Source organism: Schistocerca nitens, chromosome 6, assembly GCF_023898315.1.
Source record: "Schistocerca nitens isolate TAMUIC-IGC-003100 chromosome 6, iqSchNite1.1, whole genome shotgun sequence".
In the NCBI taxonomy this organism is placed as follows: domain Eukaryota; kingdom Metazoa; phylum Arthropoda; class Insecta; order Orthoptera; family Acrididae; genus Schistocerca; species Schistocerca nitens.
This window is the reverse complement of record NC_064619.1, coordinates 665,928,129-665,947,156: the sequence shown is the minus strand read 5'-3', so window position 1 is coordinate 665,947,156 and position 19,028 is coordinate 665,928,129.

Here is a 19,028-nt window from a genome sequence, read left to right as displayed (position 1 = left end):
TGAACTAGCCAGAGTAAGCTTGTAGATGCGACTGTGGTAAAACGAGGAGCAAGTGGCAGGAGTAACTATGACTCTCTTAAGGTAGCCAAATGCCTCGTCAACAGGCGAATTCCAACGGCAAACTCGAGGAGCTCCCGGCAGGAGTACTGTGAAAGTCTTAAGGTCAACAAATAATGGCGTATCGCTTCTGGTGAACTGGCCAGAGTAAGCTTGTAGATGCGACTGTGGTAAAACGAGGAGCAAGTGGCAGGAGTAACTATGACTCTCTTAAGGTAGCCAAATGCCTCGTCAACAGGCGAATTCCAACGGCAAACTCGAGGAGCTCCCGGCAGGAGTACTGTGAAAGTCTTAAGGACAACAAATAATGGCGTATCGCTTCTGGTGAACTAGCCAGAGTAAGCTTGTAGATGCGACTGTGGTAAAACGAGGAGCAAGTGGCAGGAGTAACTATGACTCTCTTAAGGTAGCCAAATGCCTCGTCAACAGGCGAATTCCAACGGCAAATTCGAGGAGCTCCCAGCAGGAGTACTGTGAAAGGCTTAAGGTCAACAAATAATGGCGTATCGCTTCTGGTGAACTAGCCAGAGTAAGCTTGTAGATGTGACTGTGGTAAAATGGGGAGCAAGTGGCAGGAGTAACTATGACTCATTTAAGGTTGCCAAATGACTCGTCAACAGGCGAATTCCAACGGCAAACTCGAGGAGCTCCCGGAAGGAGTACTGTGAAAGTCTTAAGATCAACAAATAATGGCGTATCGCTTCTGGTGAACTAGCCAGAGTAAGCTTGTAGATGCGACTGTGGTAAAACGAGGAGCAAGTGGCAGGAGTAACTATGACTCTCTTAAGGTAGCCAAATGCCTCGTCAACAGGCGAATTCCAACGGCAAACTCGAGGAGCTCCCGGCAGGAGTACTGTGAAAGTCTTAAGGTCAACAAATAATGGCGTATCGCTTCTGGTGAACTGGCCAGAGTAAGCTTGTAGATGCGACTGTGGTAAAACGAGGAGCAAGTGGCATGAGTAACTATGACTCTCTTAAGGTAGCCAAATGCCTCGTTAACAGGCGAATTCCAACGGCAAACTCGAGGAGCTCCCGGCAGGAGTACTGTGAAAGTCTTAAGGACAACAAATAATGGCGTATCGCTTCTGGTGAACTAGCCAGAGTAAGCTTGTAGATGTGACTGTGGTAAAATGGGGAGCAAGTGGCAGGAGTAACTATGACTCATTTAAGGTTGCCAAATGACTCGTCAACAGGCGAATTCCAACGGCAAACTCGAGGAGCTCCCGGAAGGAGTACTGTGAAAGCCTTAAGGTCAACAAATAATGGCGTATCGCTCCTGGTGAACTGGCCAGAGTAAGCTTGTAGATGTGACTGTGTGAAACGGGGTGCAACTGGCAGGAGTAACTATGACTCTCTTAAGGTAGCCAAATGACTCGTCAAAAGGCGAATTACATCGGCAAACCCGAGGAGCTCCCGGAAGGAGTACTGTGAAAGTCTTAAGATCAACAAATAATGGCGTATCGCTTCTGGTGAACTAGCCAGAGTAAGCTTGTAGATGCGACTGTGGTAAAACGAGGAGCAAGTGGCAGGAGTAACTATGACTCTCTTAAAGTAGCCAAATGCCTCGTCAACAGGCGAATTCCAACGGCAAACTCGAGGAGCTCCCGGAAGGAGTACTGTGAAAGTCTTAAGATCAACAAATAATGGCGTATCGCTTCTGGTGAACTGGCCAGAGTAAGCTTGTAGATGCGACTGTGGTAAAACGAGGAGCAAGTGGCATGAGTAACTATGACTCTCTTAAGGTAGCCAAATGCCTCGTCAACAGGCGAATTCCAACGGCAAACTCGAGGAGCTCCCGGCAGGAGTACTGTGAAAGTCTTAAGGACAACAAATAATGGCGTATCGCTTCTGGTGAACTAGCCAGAGTAAGCTTGTAGATGCGACTGTGGTAAAACGAGGAGCAAGTGGCAGGAGTAACTATGACTCTCTTAAGGTAGCCAAATGCCTCGTCAACAGGCGAATTCCAACGGCAAACTCGAGGAGCTCCCAGCAGGAGTACTGTGAAAGTCTTAAGGTCAACAAATAATGGCGTATCGCTTCTGGTGAACTAGCCAGAGTAAGCTTGTAGATGCGACTGTGGTAAAACGAGGAGCAAGTGGCAGGAGTAACTATGACTCTCTTAAGGTAGCCAAATGCCTCGTCAACAGGCGAATTCCAAGGGCAATCTCGAGGAGCTCCCGGCAGGAGTACTGTGAAAGTCTTAAGGTCAACAAATAATGGCGTATCGCTTCTGGTGAACTGGCCAGAGTAAGCTTGTAGATGCGACTGTGGTAAAACGAGGAGCAAGTGGCAGGAGTAACTATGACTCTCTTAAGGTAGCCAAATGCCTCGTCAACAGGCGAATTCCAAGGGCAATCTCGAGGAGCTCCCGGCAGGAGTACTGTGAAAGTCTTAAGGTCAACAAATAATGGCGTATCGCTTCTGGTGAACTGGCCAGAGTAAGCTTGTAGATGCGACTGTGGTAAAACGAGGAGCAAGTGGCAGGAGTAACTATGACTCATTTAAGGTTGCCAAATGACTCGTCAACAGGCGAATTCCAACGGCAAACTCGAGGAGCTCCCGGAAGGAGTACTGTGAAAGTCTTAAGATCAACAAATAATGGCGTATCGCTTCTGGTGAACTAGCCAGAGTAAGCTTGTAGATGTGACTGTGGTAAAATGGGGAGCAAGTGGCAGGAGTAACTATGACTCATTTAAGGTTGCCAAATGACTCGTCAACAGGCGAATTCCAACGGCAAACTCGAGGAGCTCCCGGAAGGAGTACTGTGAAAGTCTTAAGATCAACAAATAATGGCGTATCGCTTCTGGTGAACTAGCCAGAGTAAGCTTGTAGATGCGACTGTGGTAAAACGAGGAGCAAGTGGCAGGAGTAACTATGACTCTCTTAAGGTAGCCAAATGCCTCGTCAACAGGCGAATTCCAACGGCAAACTCGAGGAGCTCCCGGAAGGAGTACTGTGAAAGCCTTAAGGTCAACAAATAATGGCGTATCGCTCCTGGTGAACTGGCCAGAGTAAGCTTGTAGATGTGACTGTGTGAAACGGGGTGCAACTGGCAGGAGTAACTATGACTCTCTTAAGGTAGCCAAATGACTCGTCAAAAGGCGAATTACATCGGCAAACCCGAGGAGCTCCCGGAAGGAGTACTGTGAAAGTCTTAAGATCAACAAATAATGGCGTATCGCTTCTGGTGAACTAGCCAGAGTAAGCTTGTAGATGCGACTGTGGTAAAACGAGGAGCAAGTGGCAGGAGTAACTATGACTCTCTTAAAGTAGCCAAATGCCTCGTCAACAGGCGAATTCCAACGGCAAACTCGAGGAGCTCCCGGAAGGAGTACTGTGAAAGTCTTAAGATCAACAAATAATGGCGTATCGCTTCTGGTGAACTAGCCAGAGTAAGCTTGTAGATGCGACTGTGGTAAAACGAGGAGCAAGTGGCAGGAGTAACTATGACTCTCTTAAGGTAGCCAAATGCCTCGTCAACAGGCGAATTCCAACGGCAAACTCGAGGAGCTCCCGGCAGGAGTACTGTGAAAGTCTTAAGATCAACAAATAATGGCGTACCGCTTCTGGTGAACTAGCCAGAGTAAGCTTGTAGATGCGACTGTGGTAAAACGAGGAGCAAGTGGCAGGAGTAACTATGACTCTCTTAAGGTAGCCAAATGCCTCGTCAACAGGCGAATTCCAACGGCAAACTCGAGGAGCTCCCAGCAGGAGTACTGTGAAAGTCTTAAGGTCAACAAATAATGGCGTATCGCTTCTGGTGAACTAGCCAGAGTAAGCTTGTAGATGCGACTGTGGTAAAACGAGGAGCAAGTGGCAGGAGTAACTATGACTCTCTTAAGGTAGCCAAATGCCTCGTCAACAGGCGAATTCCAACGGCAAACTCGAGGAGCTCCCGGCAGGAGTACTGTGAAAGTCTTAAGGTCAACAAATAATGGCGTATCGCTTCTGGTGAACTGGCCAGAGTAAGCTTGTAGATGCGACTGTGGTAAAACGAGGAGCAAGTGGCAGGAGTAACTATGACTCTCTTAAGGTAGCCAAATGCCTCGTCAACAGGAGAATTCCAACGGCAAACTCGAGGAGCTCCCGGCAGGAGTACTGTGAAAGTCTTAAGGACAACAAATAATGGCGTATCGCTTCTGGTGAACTAGCCAGAGTAAGCTTGTAGATGCGACTGTGGTAAAACGAGGAGCAAGTGGCAGGAGTAACTATGACTCTCTTAAGGTAGCCAAATGCCTCGTCAACAGGCGAATTCCAACGGCAAACTCGAGGAGCTCCCAGCAGGAGTACTGTGAAAGTCTTAAGGTCAACAAATAATGGCGTATCGCTTCTGGTGAACTAGCCAGAGTAAGCTTGTAGATGTGACTGTGGTAAAATGGGGAGCAAGTGGCAGGAGTAACTATGACTCATTTAAGGTTGCCAAATGACTCGTCAACAGGCGAATTCCAACGGCAAACTCGAGGAGCTCCCGGAAGGAGTACTGTGAAAGTCTTAAGATCAACAAATAATGGCGTATCGCTTCTGGTGAACTAGCCAGAGTAAGCTTGTAGATGTGACTGTGGTAAAATGGGGAGCAAGTGGCAGGAGTAACTATGACTCATTTAAGGTTGCCAAATGACTCGTCAACAGGCGAATTCCAACGGCAAACTCGAGGAGCTCCCGGAAGGAGTACTGTGAAAGTCTTAAGATCAACAAATAATGGCGTATCGCTTCTGGTGAACTAGCCAGAGTAAGCTTGTAGATGCGACTGTGGTAAAACGAGGAGCAAGTGGCAGGAGTAACTATGACTCTCTTAAGGTAGCCAAATGCCTCGTCAACAGGCGAATTCCAACGGCAAACTCGAGGAGCTCCCGGAAGGAGTACTGTGAAAGCCTTAAGGTCAACAAATAATGGCGTATCGCTCCTGGTGAACTGGCCAGAGTAAGCTTGTAGATGTGACTGTGTGAAACGGGGTGCAACTGGCAGGAGTAACTATGACTCTCTTAAGGTAGCCAAATGACTCGTCAAAAGGCGAATTACATCGGCAAACCCGAGGAGCTCCCGGAAGGAGTACTGTGAAAGTCTTAAGATCAACAAATAATGGCGTATCGCTTCTGGTGAACTAGCCAGAGTAAGCTTGTAGATGCGACTGTGGTAAAACGAGGAGCAAGTGGCAGGAGTAACTATGACTCTCTTAAAGTAGCCAAATGCCTCGTCAACAGGCGAATTCCAACGGCAAACTCGAGGAGCTCCCGGAAGGAGTACTGTGAAAGTCTTAAGGTCAACAAATAATGGCGTATCGCTTCTGGTGAACTAGCCAGAGTAAGCTTGTAGATGCGACTGTGGTAAAACGAGGAGCAAGTGGCAGGAGTAACTATGACTCTCTTAAGGTAGCCAAATGCCTCGTCAACAGGCGAATTCCAACGGCAAACTCGAGGAGCTCCCGGCAGGAGTACTGTGAAAGTCTTAAGATCAACAAATAATGGCGTATCGCTTCTGGTGAACTAGCCAGAGTAAGCTTGTAGATGCGACTGTGGTAAAACGAGGAGCAAGTGGCAGGAGTAACTATGACTCTCTTAAGGTAGCCAAATGCCTCGTCAACAGGCGAATTCCAACGGCAAACTCGAGGAGCTCCCGGCAGGAGTACTGTGAAAGTCTTAAGGTCAACAAATAATGGCGTATCGCTTCTGGTGAACTACCCAGAGTAAGCTTGTAGATGCGACTGTGGTAAAACGAGGAGCAAGTGGCAGGAGTAACTATGACTCTCTTAAGGTAGCCAAATGCCTCGTCAACAGGCGAATTCCAACGGCAAACTCGAGGAGCTCCCAGCAGGAGTACTGTGAAAGTCTTAAGGTCAACAAATAATGGCGTATCGCTTCTGGTGAACTAGCCAGAGTAAGCTTGTAGATGTGACTGTGGTAAAATGGGGAGCAAGTGGCAGGAGTAACTATGACTCCCTTAAGGTTGCCAAATGACTCGTCAACAGGCGAATTCCAACGGCAAACTCGAGGAGCTCCCGGAAGGAGTACTGTGAAAGTCTTAAGATCAACAAATAATGGCGTATCGCTTCTGGTGAACTAGCCAGAGTAAGCTTGTAGATGCGACTGTGGTAAAACGAGGAGCAAGTGGCAGGAGTAACTATGACTCTCTTAAGGTAGCCAAATGCCTCGTCAACAGGCGAATTCTAACGGCAAACTCGAGGAGCTCCCAGCAGGAGTACTGTGAAAGTCTTAAGGTCAACAAATAATGGCGTATCGCTTCTGGTGAACTAGCCAGAGTAAGCTTGTAGATGTGACTGTGGTAAAATGGGGAGCAAGTGGCAGGAGTAACTATGACTCTCTTAAGGTAGCCAAATGCCTCGTCAACAGGCGAATTCCAACGGCAAATTCGAGGAGCTCCCGGAAGGAGTACTGTGAAAGCCTTAAGGTCAACAAATAATGGCGTATCGCTCCTGGTGAACTAGCCAGAGTAAGCTTGTAGATGTGACTGTGTGAAACGGGGTGCAACTGGCAGGAGTAACTATGACTCTCTTAAGGTAGCCAAATGACTCGTCAAAAGGCGAATTACATCGGCAAACCCGAGGAGCTCCCGCAAGGAGTACTGTGAAAGTCTTAAGATCAACAAATAATGGCGTATCGCTTCTGGTGAACTAGCCAGAGTAAGCTTGTAGATGCGACTGTGGTAAAACGAGGAGCAAGTGGCAGGAGTAACTATGACTCTCTTAAGGTAGCCAAATGCCTCGTCAACAGGCGAATTCCAACGGCAAACTCGAGGAGCTCCCGGAAGGAGTACTGTGAAAGCCTTAAGGTCAACAAATAATGGCGTATCGCTCCTGGTGAACTGGCCAGAGTAAGCTTGTAGATGTGACTGTGTGAAACGGGGTGCAACTGGCAGGAGTAACTATGACTCTCTTAAGGTAGCCAAATGACTCGTCAAAAGGCGAATTACATCGGCAAACCCGAGGAGCTCCCGGAAGGAGTACTGTGAAAGTCTTAAGATCAACAAATAATGGCGTATCGCTTCTGGTGAACTAGCCAGAGTAAGCTTGTAGATGCGACTGTGGTAAAACGAGGAGCAAGTGGCAGGAGTAACTATGACTCTCTTAAGGTAGCCAAATGCCTCGTCAACAGGCGAATTCCAACGGCAAATTCGAGGAGCTCCCGGAAGGAGTACTGTGAAAGCCTTAAGGTCAACAAATAATGGCGTATCGCTCCTGGTGAACTAGCCAGAGTAAGCTTGTAGATGTGACTGTGTGAAACGGGGTGCAACTGGCAGGAGTAACTATGACTCTCTTAAGGTAGCCAAATGACTCGTCAAAAGGCGAATTACATCGGCAAACCCGAGGAGCTCCCGCAAGGAGTACTGTGAAAGTCTTAAGATCAACAAATAATGGCGTATCGCTTCTGGTGAACTAGCCAGAGTAAGCTTGTAGATGCGACTGTGGTAAAACGAGGAGCAAGTGGCAGGAGTAACTATGACTCTCTTAAGGTAGCCAAATGCCTCGTCAACAGGCGAATTCCAACGGCAAACTCGAGGAGCTCCCGGAAGGAGTACTGTGAAAGCCTTAAGGTCAACAAATAATGGCGTATCGCTCCTGGTGAACTGGCCAGAGTAAGCTTGTAGATGTGACTGTGTGAAACGGGGTGCAACTGGCAGGAGTAACTATGACTCTCTTAAGGTAGCCAAATGACTCGTCAAAAGGCGAATTACATCGGCAAACCCGAGGAGCTCCCGGAAGGAGTACTGTGAAAGTCTTAAGATCAACAAATAATGGCGTATCGCTTCTGGTGAACTAGCCAGAGTAAGCTTGTAGATGCGACTGTGGTAAAACGAGGAGCAAGTGGCAGGAGTAACTATGACTCTCTTAAGGTAGCCAAATGCCTCGTCAACAGGCGAATTCCAACGGCAAATTCGAGGAGCTCCCGGAAGGAGTACTGTGAAAGCCTTAAGGTCAACAAATAATGGCGTATCGCTCCTGGTGAACTAGCCAGAGTAAGCTTGTAGATGTGACTGTGTGAAACGGGGTGCAACTGGCAGGAGTAACTATGACTCTCTTAAGGTAGCCAAATGACTCGTCAAAAGGCGAATTACATCGGCAAACCCGAGGAGCTCCCGCAAGGAGTACTGTGAAAGTCTTAAGATCAACAAATAATGGCGTATCGCTTCTGGTGAACTAGCCAGAGTAAGCTTGTAGATGCGACTGTGGTAAAACGAGGAGCAAGTGGCAGGAGTAACTATGACTCTCTTAAGGTAGCCAAATGCCTCGTCAACAGGCGAATTCCAACGGCAAACTCGAGGAGCTCCCGGAAGGAGTACTGTGAAAGCCTTAAGGTCAACAAATAATGGCGTATCGCTCCTGGTGAACTGGCCAGAGTAAGCTTGTAGATGTGACTGTGTGAAACGGGGTGCAACTGGCAGGAGTAACTATGACTCTCTTAAGGTAGCCAAATGACTCGTCAAAAGGCGAATTACATCGGCAAACCCGAGGAGCTCCCGGAAGGAGTACTGTGAAAGTCTTAAGATCAACAAATAATGGCGTATCTCTTCTGGTGAACTAGCCAGAGTAAGCTTGTAGATGCGACTGTGGTAAAACGAGGAGCAAGTGGCAGGAGTAACTATGACTCTCTTAAGGTAGCCAAATGCCTCGTCAACAGGCGAATTCCAACGGCAAACTCGAGGAGCTCCCGGAAGGAGTACTGTGAAAGTCTTAAGATCAACAAATAATGGCGTATCGCTTCTGGTGAACTAGCCAGAGTAAGCTTGTAGATGCGACTGTGGTAAAACGAGGAGCAAGTGGCAGGAGTAACTATGACTCTCTTAAGGTAGCCAAATGCCTCGTCAACAGGCGAATTCCAACGGCAAACTCGAGGAGCTCCCGGCAGGAGTACTGTGAAAGTCTTAAGATCAACAAATAATGGCGTACCGCTTCTGGTGAACTAGCCAGAGTAAGCTTGTAGATGCGACTGTGGTAAAACGAGGAGCAAGTGGCAGGAGTAACTATGACTCTCTTAAGGTAGCCAAATGCCTCGTCAACAGGCGAATTCCAACGGCAAACTCGAGGAGCTCCCAGCAGGAGTACTGTGAAAGTCTTAAGGTCAACAAATAATGGCGTATCGCTTCTGGTGAACTAGCCAGAGTAAGCTTGTAGATGCGACTGTGGTAAAACGAGGAGCAAGTGGCAGGAGTAACTATGACTCTCTTAAGGTAGCCAAATGCCTCGTCAACAGGCGAATTCCAACGGCAAACTCGAGGAGCTCCCGGCAGGAGTACTGTGAAAGTCTTAAGGTCAACAAATAATGGCGTATCGCTTCTGGTGAACTGGCCAGAGTAAGCTTGTAGATGCGACTGTGGTAAAACGAGGAGCAAGTGGCAGGAGTAACTATGACTCTCTTAAGGTAGCCAAATGCCTCGTCAACAGGCGAATTCCAACGGCAAACTCGAGGAGCTCCCGGCAGGAGTACTGTGAAAGTCTTAAGGACAACAAATAATGGCGTATCGCTTCTGGTGAACTAGCCAGAGTAAGCTTGTAGATGCGACTGTGGTAAAACGAGGAGCAAGTGGCAGGAGTAACTATGACTCTCTTAAGGTAGCCAAATGCCTCGTCAACAGGCGAATTCCAACGGCAAACTCGAGGAGCTCCCAGCAGGAGTACTGTGAAAGTCTTAAGGTCAACAAATAATGGCGTATCGCTTCTGGTGAACTAGCCAGAGTAAGCTTGTAGATGTGACTGTGGTAAAATGGGGAGCAAGTGGCAGGAGTAACTATGACTCATTTAAGGTTGCCAAATGACTCGTCAACAGGCGAATTCCAACGGCAAACTCGAGGAGCTCCCGGAAGGAGTACTGTGAAAGTCTTAAGATCAACAAATAATGGCGTATCGCTTCTGGTGAACTAGCCAGAGTAAGCTTGTAGATGTGACTGTGGTAAAATGGGGAGCAAGTGGCAGGAGTAACTATGACTCATTTAAGGTTGCCAAATGACTCGTCAACAGGCGAATTCCAACGGCAAACTCGAGGAGCTCCCGGAAGGAGTACTGTGAAAGTCTTAAGATCAACAAATAATGGCGTATCGCTTCTGGTGAACTAGCCAGAGTAAGCTTGTAGATGCGACTGTGGTAAAACGAGGAGCAAGTGGCAGGAGTAACTATGACTCTCTTAAGGTAGCCAAATGCCTCGTCAACAGGCGAATTCCAACGGCAAACTCGAGGAGCTCCCGGAAGGAGTACTGTGAGAGCCTTAAGGTCAACAAATAATGGCGTATCGCTCCTGGTGAACTGGCCAGAGTAAGCTTGTAGATGTGACTGTGTGAAACGGGGTGCAACTGGCAGGAGTATCTATGACTCTCTTAAGGTAGCCAAATGACTCGTCAAAAGGCGAATTACATCGGCAAACCCGAGGAGCTCCCGGAAGGAGTACTGTGAAAGTCTTAAGATCAACAAATAATGGCGTATCGCTTCTGGTGAACTAGCCAGAGTAAGCTTGTAGATGCGACTGTGGTAAAACGAGGAGCAAGTGGCAGGAGTAACTATGACTCTCTTAAAGTAGCCAAATGCCTCGTCAACAGGCGAATTCCAACGGCAAACTCGAGGAGCTCCCGGAAGGAGTACTGTGAAAGTCTTAAGGTCAACAAATAATGGCGTATCGCTTCTGGTGAACTACCCAGAGTAAGCTTGTAGATGCGACTGTGGTAAAACGAGGAGCAAGTGGCAGGAGTAACTATGACTCTCTTAAGGTAGCCAAATGCCTCGTCAACAGGCGAATTCCAACGGCAAACTCGAGGAGCTCCCAGCAGGAGTACTGTGAAAGTCTTAAGGTCAACAAATAATGGCGTATCGCTTCTGGTGAACTAGCCAGAGTAAGCTTGTAGATGTGACTGTGGTAAAATGGGGAGCAAGTGGCAGGAGTAACTATGACTCCCTTAAGGTTGCCAAATGACTCGTCAACAGGCGAATTCCAACGGCAAACTCGAGGAGCTCCCGGAAGGAGTACTGTGAAAGTCTTAAGATCAACAAATAATGGCGTATCGCTTCTGGTGAACTAGCCAGAGTAAGCTTGTAGATGCGACTGTGGTAAAACGAGGAGCAAGTGGCAGGAGTAACTATGACTCTCTTAAGGTAGCCAAATGCCTCGTCAACAGGCGAATTCTAACGGCAAACTCGAGGAGCTCCCAGCAGGAGTACTGTGAAAGTCTTAAGGTCAACAAATAATGGCGTATCGCTTCTGGTGAACTAGCCAGAGTAAGCTTGTAGATGTGACTGTGGTAAAATGGGGAGCAAGTGGCAGGAGTAACTATGACTCTCTTAAGGTAGCCAAATGCCTCGTCAACAGGCGAATTCCAACGGCAAATTCGAGGAGCTCCCGGAAGGAGTACTGTGAAAGCCTTAAGGTCAACAAATAATGGCGTATCGCTCCTGGTGAACTAGCCAGAGTAAGCTTGTAGATGTGACTGTGTGAAACGGGGTGCAACTGGCAGGAGTAACTATGACTCTCTTAAGGTAGCCAAATGACTCGTCAAAAGGCGAATTACATCGGCAAACCCGAGGAGCTCCCGCAAGGAGTACTGTGAAAGTCTTAAGATCAACAAATAATGGCGTATCGCTTCTGGTGAACTAGCCAGAGTAAGCTTGTAGATGCGACTGTGGTAAAACGAGGAGCAAGTGGCAGGAGTAACTATGACTCTCTTAAGGTAGCCAAATGCCTCGTCAACAGGCGAATTCCAACGGCAAACTCGAGGAGCTCCCGGAAGGAGTACTGTGAAAGCCTTAAGGTCAACAAATAATGGCGTATCGCTCCTGGTGAACTGGCCAGAGTAAGCTTGTAGATGTGACTGTGTGAAACGGGGTGCAACTGGCAGGAGTAACTATGACTCTCTTAAGGTAGCCAAATGACTCGTCAAAAGGCGAATTACATCGGCAAACCCGAGGAGCTCCCGGAAGGAGTACTGTGAAAGTCTTAAGATCAACAAATAATGGCGTATCGCTTCTGGTGAACTAGCCAGAGTAAGCTTGTAGATGCGACTGTGGTAAAACGAGGAGCAAGTGGCAGGAGTAACTATGACTCTCTTAAGGTAGCCAAATGCCTCGTCAACAGGCGAATTCCAACGGCAAATTCGAGGAGCTCCCGGAAGGAGTACTGTGAAAGCCTTAAGGTCAACAAATAATGGCGTATCGCTCCTGGTGAACTAGCCAGAGTAAGCTTGTAGATGTGACTGTGTGAAACGGGGTGCAACTGGCAGGAGTAACTATGACTCTCTTAAGGTAGCCAAATGACTCGTCAAAAGGCGAATTACATCGGCAAACCCGAGGAGCTCCCGCAAGGAGTACTGTGAAAGTCTTAAGATCAACAAATAATGGCGTATCGCTTCTGGTGAACTAGCCAGAGTAAGCTTGTAGATGCGACTGTGGTAAAACGAGGAGCAAGTGGCAGGAGTAACTATGACTCTCTTAAGGTAGCCAAATGCCTCGTCAACAGGCGAATTCCAACGGCAAACTCGAGGAGCTCCCGGAAGGAGTACTGTGAAAGCCTTAAGGTCAACAAATAATGGCGTATCGCTCCTGGTGAACTGGCCAGAGTAAGCTTGTAGATGTGACTGTGTGAAACGGGGTGCAACTGGCAGGAGTAACTATGACTCTCTTAAGGTAGCCAAATGACTCGTCAAAAGGCGAATTACATCGGCAAACCCGAGGAGCTCCCGGAAGGAGTACTGTGAAAGTCTTAAGATCAACAAATAATGGCGTATCGCTTCTGGTGAACTAGCCAGAGTAAGCTTGTAGATGCGACTGTGGTAAAACGAGGAGCAAGTGGCAGGAGTAACTATGACTCTCTTAAGGTAGCCAAATGCCTCGTCAACAGGCGAATTCCAACGGCAAACTCGAGGAGCTCCCGGAAGGAGTACTGTGAAAGTCTTAAGATCAACAAATAATGGCGTATCGCTTCTGGTGAACTAGCCAGAGTAAGCTTGTAGATGCGACTGTGGTAAAACGAGGAGCAAGTGGCAGGAGTAACTATGACTCTCTTAAGGTAGCCAAATGCCTCGTCAACAGGCGAATTCCAACGGCAAACTCGAGGAGCTCCCGGCAGGAGTACTGTGAAAGTCTTAAGATCAACAAATAATGGCGTATCGCTTCTGGTGAACTAGCCAGAGTAAGCTTGTAGATGCGACTGTGGTAAAACGAGGAGCAAGTGGCAGGAGTAACTATGACTCTCTTAAGGTAGCCAAATGCCTCGTCAACAGGCGAATTCCAACGGCAAACTCGAGGAGCTCCCGGCAGGAGTACTGTGAAAGTCTTAAGATCAACAAATAATGGCGTATCGCTTCTGGTGAACTAGCCAGAGTAAGCTTGTAGATGCGACTGTGGTAAAACGAGGAGCAAGTATTAGGAGTAACTATGACTCTCTTAAGGTAGCCAAATGCCTCGTCAACAGGCGAATTCCAACGGCAAACTCGAGGAGCTCCCGGCAGGAGTACTGTGAAAGTCTTAAGGTCAACAAATAAGGGCGTATCGCTTCTGGTGAACTGGCCAGAGTAAGCTTGTAGATGCGACTGTGGTAAAACGAGGAGCAAGTGGCAGGAGTAACTATGACTCTCTTAAGGTAGCCAAATGCCTCGTCAACAGGCGAATTCCAACGGCAAACTCGAGGAGCTCCCGGAAGGAGTACTGTGAAAGTCTTAAGATCAACAAATAATGGCGTATCGCTTCTGGTGAACTAGCCAGAGTAAGCTTGTAGATGCGACTGTGGTAAAACGAGGAGCAAGTGGCAGGAGTAACTATGACTCTCTTAAGGTAGCCAAATGCCTCGTCAACAGGCGAATTCCAACGGCAAACTCGAGGAGCTCCCGGCAGGAGTACTGTGAAAGTCTTAAGATCAACAAATAATGGCGTATCGCTTCTGGTGAACTAGCCAGAGTAAGCTTGTAGATGCGACTGTGGTAAAACGAGGAGCAAGTGGCAGGAGTAACTATGACGCGCAGGAGTCGCGGCCGAGACAGGGAGAAGATGTGTCGCGCAAGGTGCAACGCCGTCGAGACCGCGAACCACGTCGTCCAGGGCTGCGGACTTACCAGCCGAGCCCGTGTGCGGCGTCACGACGCGGTGGTGAAATACGTCGCGCGCGGGCTGGCTCAACGAGGGTTCGACGTGTCGGTCGAGCCACACCTCCGAACGCCAGAGGGAGTCCGCAAGCCCGACGTCGTAGCGTCGAAGGACGGCGTGGCGCATATCATCGATGCGCAAATTGTCGGCGACCACCTCGACACTGACTGGTGTCATCGGCAGAAGGCGGCGAAATACGACGTCCCGTCTGTGCGGCGTGCCGTCGGCGCTCTCCGACCCGCGGCCAGCAGCATCCAGTTCTCAACAGTGACCCTAAATCGGAGAGGGACTTGGGCACCTACATCAGCCCGCCAGCTCCTACAACTTGGCTTCCGCAGGCGGGAGTTATGCACCATCAGCACGCGGGTGCTCTGTGGATCATCGTGGATCTTCGGCCTGTTCGAAAATATGACGCTGCACAGGCCGAAGTACAGGGAGGGCGTAGGATAGTTAGTTGGTTATGCTTAGGTTAGTTTGCCCCGACTCCCGGGGCTTCAATATCGGGAGCAATTCCGTCTTTATATCCTTGTAATTAATCCTTGTACTTGTGAATAATATAGTGTTTTTTGTGCGGTTACACCAACAGCGGTAACCGGCGCCCTTGTGAGCTCCTCTCGGGGAGTATGGCGCACTAGTTTTTAAGAGTGTTTATTTACCTGTGTTATTCACATGTATATTTTTGTGAATAAAGACGGCTGTAATAGCCAAATGCCTCGTCAACAGGCGAATTCCAACGGCAAACTCGAGGAGCTCCCGGCAGGAGTACTGTGAAAGTCTTAAGGTCAACAAATAATGGCGTATCGCTTCTGGTGAACTGGCCAGAGTAAGCTTGTAGATGCGACTGTGGTAAAACGAGGAGCAAGTGGCAGGAGTAACTATGACTCTCTTAAGGTAGCCAAATGCCTCGTCAACAGGCGAATTCCAACGGCAAACTCGAGGAGCTCCCGGCAGGAGTACTGTGAAAGTCTTAAGGACAACAAATAATGGCGTATCGCTTCTGGTGAACTAGCCAGAGTAAGCTTGTAGATGCGACTGTGGTAAAACGAGGAGCAAGTGGCAGGAGTAACTATGACTCTCTTAAGGTAGCCAAATGCCTCGTCAACAGGCGAATTCCAACGGCAAATTCGAGGAGCTCCCAGCAGGAGTACTGTGAAAGTCTTAAGGTCAACAAATAATGGCGTATCGCTTCTGGTGAACTAGCCAGAGTAAGCTTGTAGATGTGACTGTGGTAAAATGGGGAGCAAGTGGCAGGAGTAACTATGACTCATTTAAGGTTGCCAAATGACTCGTCAACAGGCGAATTCCAACGGCAAACTCGAGGAGCTCCCGGAAGGAGTACTGTGAAAGTCTTAAGATCAACAAATAATGGCGTATCGCTTCTGGTGAACTAGCCAGAGTAAGCTTGTAGATGCGACTGTGGTAAAACGAGGAGCAAGTGGCAGGAGTAACTATGACTCTCTTAAGGTAGCCAAATGCCTCGTCAACAGGCGAATTCCAACGGCAAACTCGAGGAGCTCCCGGCAGGAGTACTGTGAAAGTCTTAAGGTCAACAAATAATGGCGTATCGCTTCTGGTGAACTGGCCAGAGTAAGCTTGTAGATGCGACTGTGGTAAAACGAGGAGCAAGTGGCATGAGTAACTATGACTCTCTTAAGGTAGCCAAATGCCTCGTCAACAGGCGAATTCCAACGGCAAACTCGAGGAGCTCCCGGCAGGAGTACTGTGAAAGTCTTAAGGACAACAAATAATGGCGTATCGCTTCTGGTGAACTAGCCAGAGTAAGCTTGTAGATGCGACTGTGGTAAAACGAGGAGCAAGTGGCAGGAGTAACTATGACTCTCTTAAGGTAGCCAAATGCCTCGTCAACAGGCGAATTCCAACGGCAAACTCGAGGAGCTCCCAGCAGGAGTACTGTGAAAGTCTTAAGGTCAACAAATAATGGCGTATCGCTTCTGGTGAACTAGCCAGAGTAAGCTTGTAGATGTGACTGTGGTAAAATGGGGAGCAAGTGGCAGGAGTAACTATGACTCATTTAAGGTTGCCAAATGACTCGTCAACAGGCGAATTCCAACGGCAAACTCGAGGAGCTCCCGGAAGGAGTACTGTGAAAGCCTTAAGGTCAACAAATAATGGCGTATCGCTCCTGGTGAACTGGCCAGAGTAAGCTTGTAGATGTGACTGTGTGAAACGGGGTGCAACTGGCAGGAGTAACTATGACTCTCTTAAGGTAGCCAAATGACTCGTCAAAAGGCGAATTACATCGGCAAACCCGAGGAGCTCCCGGAAGGAGTACTGTGAAAGTCTTAAGATCAACAAATAATGGCGTATCGCTTCTGGTGAACTAGCCAGAGTAAGCTTGTAGATGCGACTGTGGTAAAACGAGGAGCAAGTGGCAGGAGTAACTATGACTCTCTTAAAGTAGCCAAATGCCTCGTCAACAGGCGAATTCCAACGGCAAACTCGAGGAGCTCCCGGAAGGAGTACTGTGAAAGTCTTAAGATCAACAAATAATGGCGTATCGCTTCTGGTGAACTAGCCAGAGTAAGCTTGTAGATGCGACTGTGGTAAAACGAGGAGCAAGTGGCAGGAGTAACTATGACTCTCTTAAGGTAGCCAAATGCCTCGTCAACAGGCGAATTCCAACGGCAAACTCGAGGAGCTCCCGGCAGGAGTACTGTGAAAGTCTTAAGATCAACAAATAATGGCGTATCGCTTCTGGTGAACTAGCCAGAGTAAGCTTGTAGATGCGACTGTGGTAAAACGAGGAGCAAGTGGCAGGAGTAACTATGACTCTCTTAAGGTAGCCAAATGCCTCGTCAACAGGCGAAATCCAACGGCAAACTCGAGGAGCTCCCGGAAGGAGTACTGTGAAAGCCTTAAGGTCAACAAATAATGGCGTATCGCTCCTGGTGAACTGGCCAGAGTAAGCTTGTAGATGTGACTGTGTGAAGCGGGGTGCAACTGGCAGGAGTAACTATGACTCTCTTAAGGTAGCCAAATGACTCGTCAAAAGGCGAATTACATCGGCAAACCCGAGGAGCTCCCGGAAGGAGTACTGTGAAAGTCTTAAGATCAACAAATAATGGCGTATCGCTTCTGGTGAACTAGCCAGAGTAAGCTTGTAGATGCGACTGTGGTAAAACGAGGAGCAAGTGGCAGGAGTAACTATGACTCTCTTAAGGTAGCCAAATGCCTCGTCAACAGGCGAATTCCAACGGCAAACTCGAGGAGCTCCCAGCAGGAGTACTGTGAAAGTCTTAAGGTCAACAAATAATGGCGTATCGCTTCTGGTGAACTAGCCAGAGTAAGCTTGTAGATGCGACTGTGGTAAAACGAGGAGCAAGTGGCAGGAGTAACTATGACTCTCTTAGGGTTGCCAAATGCCTCGTCAACAGGCGAATTCCATCGGCAAACTCGAGGAGCTCCCGGAAGGAGTACTGGGAAAGCCTTAAGGTCAACAAATAATGGCGTATCGCTTCTGGTGAACTAGCCAGAGTAAGCTTGTAGATGTGACTGTGGTAAAATGGGGAGCAAGTGGCAGGAGTAACTATGACTCTCTTAGGGTTGCCAAATGACTCGTCAAAAGGCGAATTACATCGGCAAACCCGAGGAGCTCCCGGAAGGAGTACTGTAAAAGTCTTAAGGTCAAAAATAATGGCGTATCGCTCTGGTGAACTGGCCAGTGTAAGCTTGTAGATGCGACTGTGGTAAAACGAGGAGCAAGTGGCAGGAGTAACTATGACTCTCTTAAGGTAGCCAAATGCCTCGTCAACAGGCGAATTCCAACGGCAAACTCGAGGAGCTCCCGGAAGGAGTACTGTGAAAGTCTTAAGATCAACAAATAATGGCGTATCGCTTCTGGTGAACTAGCCAGAGTAAGCTTGTAGATGCGACTGTGGTAAAACGAGGAGCAAGTGGCAGGAGTAACTATGACTCTCTTAAGGTAGCCAAATGCCTCGTCAACAGGCGAATTCCAACGGCAAACTCGAGGAGCTCCCGGAAGGAGTACTGTGAAAGCCTTAAGGTCAACAAATAATGGCGTATCGCTCCTGGTGAACTGGCCAGAGTAAGCTTGTAGATGTGACTGTGTGAAACGGGGTGCAACTGGCAGGAGTAACTATGACTCTCTTAAGGTAGCCAAATGACTCGTCAAAAGGCGAATTACATCGGCAAACCCGAGGAGCTCCCGGAAGGAGTACTGTGAAAGTCTTAAGATCAACAAATAATGGCGTATCGCTTCTGGTGAACTAGCCAGAGTAAGCTTGTAGATGCGACTGTGGTAAAACGAGGAGCAAGTGGCAGGAGTAACTATGACTCTCTTAAAGTAGCCAAATGCCTCGTCAACAGGCGAATTCCAACGGCAAACTCGAGGAGCTCCCGGAAGGAGTACTGTGAAAGTCTTAAGATCAACAAATAATGGCGTATCGCTTCTGGTGAACTAGCCAGAGTAAGCTTGTAGATGCGACTGTGGTAAAACGAGGAGCAAGTGGCAGGAGTAACTATGACTCTCTTAAGGTAGCCAAATGCCTCGTCAACAGGCGAATTCCAACGGCAAACTCGAGGAGCTCCCGGCAGGAGTACTGTGAAAGTCTTAAGATCAACAAATAATGGCGTATCGCTTCTGGTGAACTAGCCAGAGTAAGCTTGTAGATGCGACTGTGGTAAAACGAGGAGCAAGTGGCAGGAGTAACTATGACTCTCTTAAGGTAGCCAAATGCCTCGTCAACAGGCGAATTCCAAGGGCAAACTCGAGGAGCTCCCGGCAGGAGTACTGTGAAAGTCTTAAGGTCAACAAATAATGGCGTATCGCTTCTGGTGAACTACCCAGAGTAAGCTTGTAGATGCGACTGTGGTAAAACGAGGAGCAAGTGGCAGGAGTAACTATGACTCTCTTAAGGTA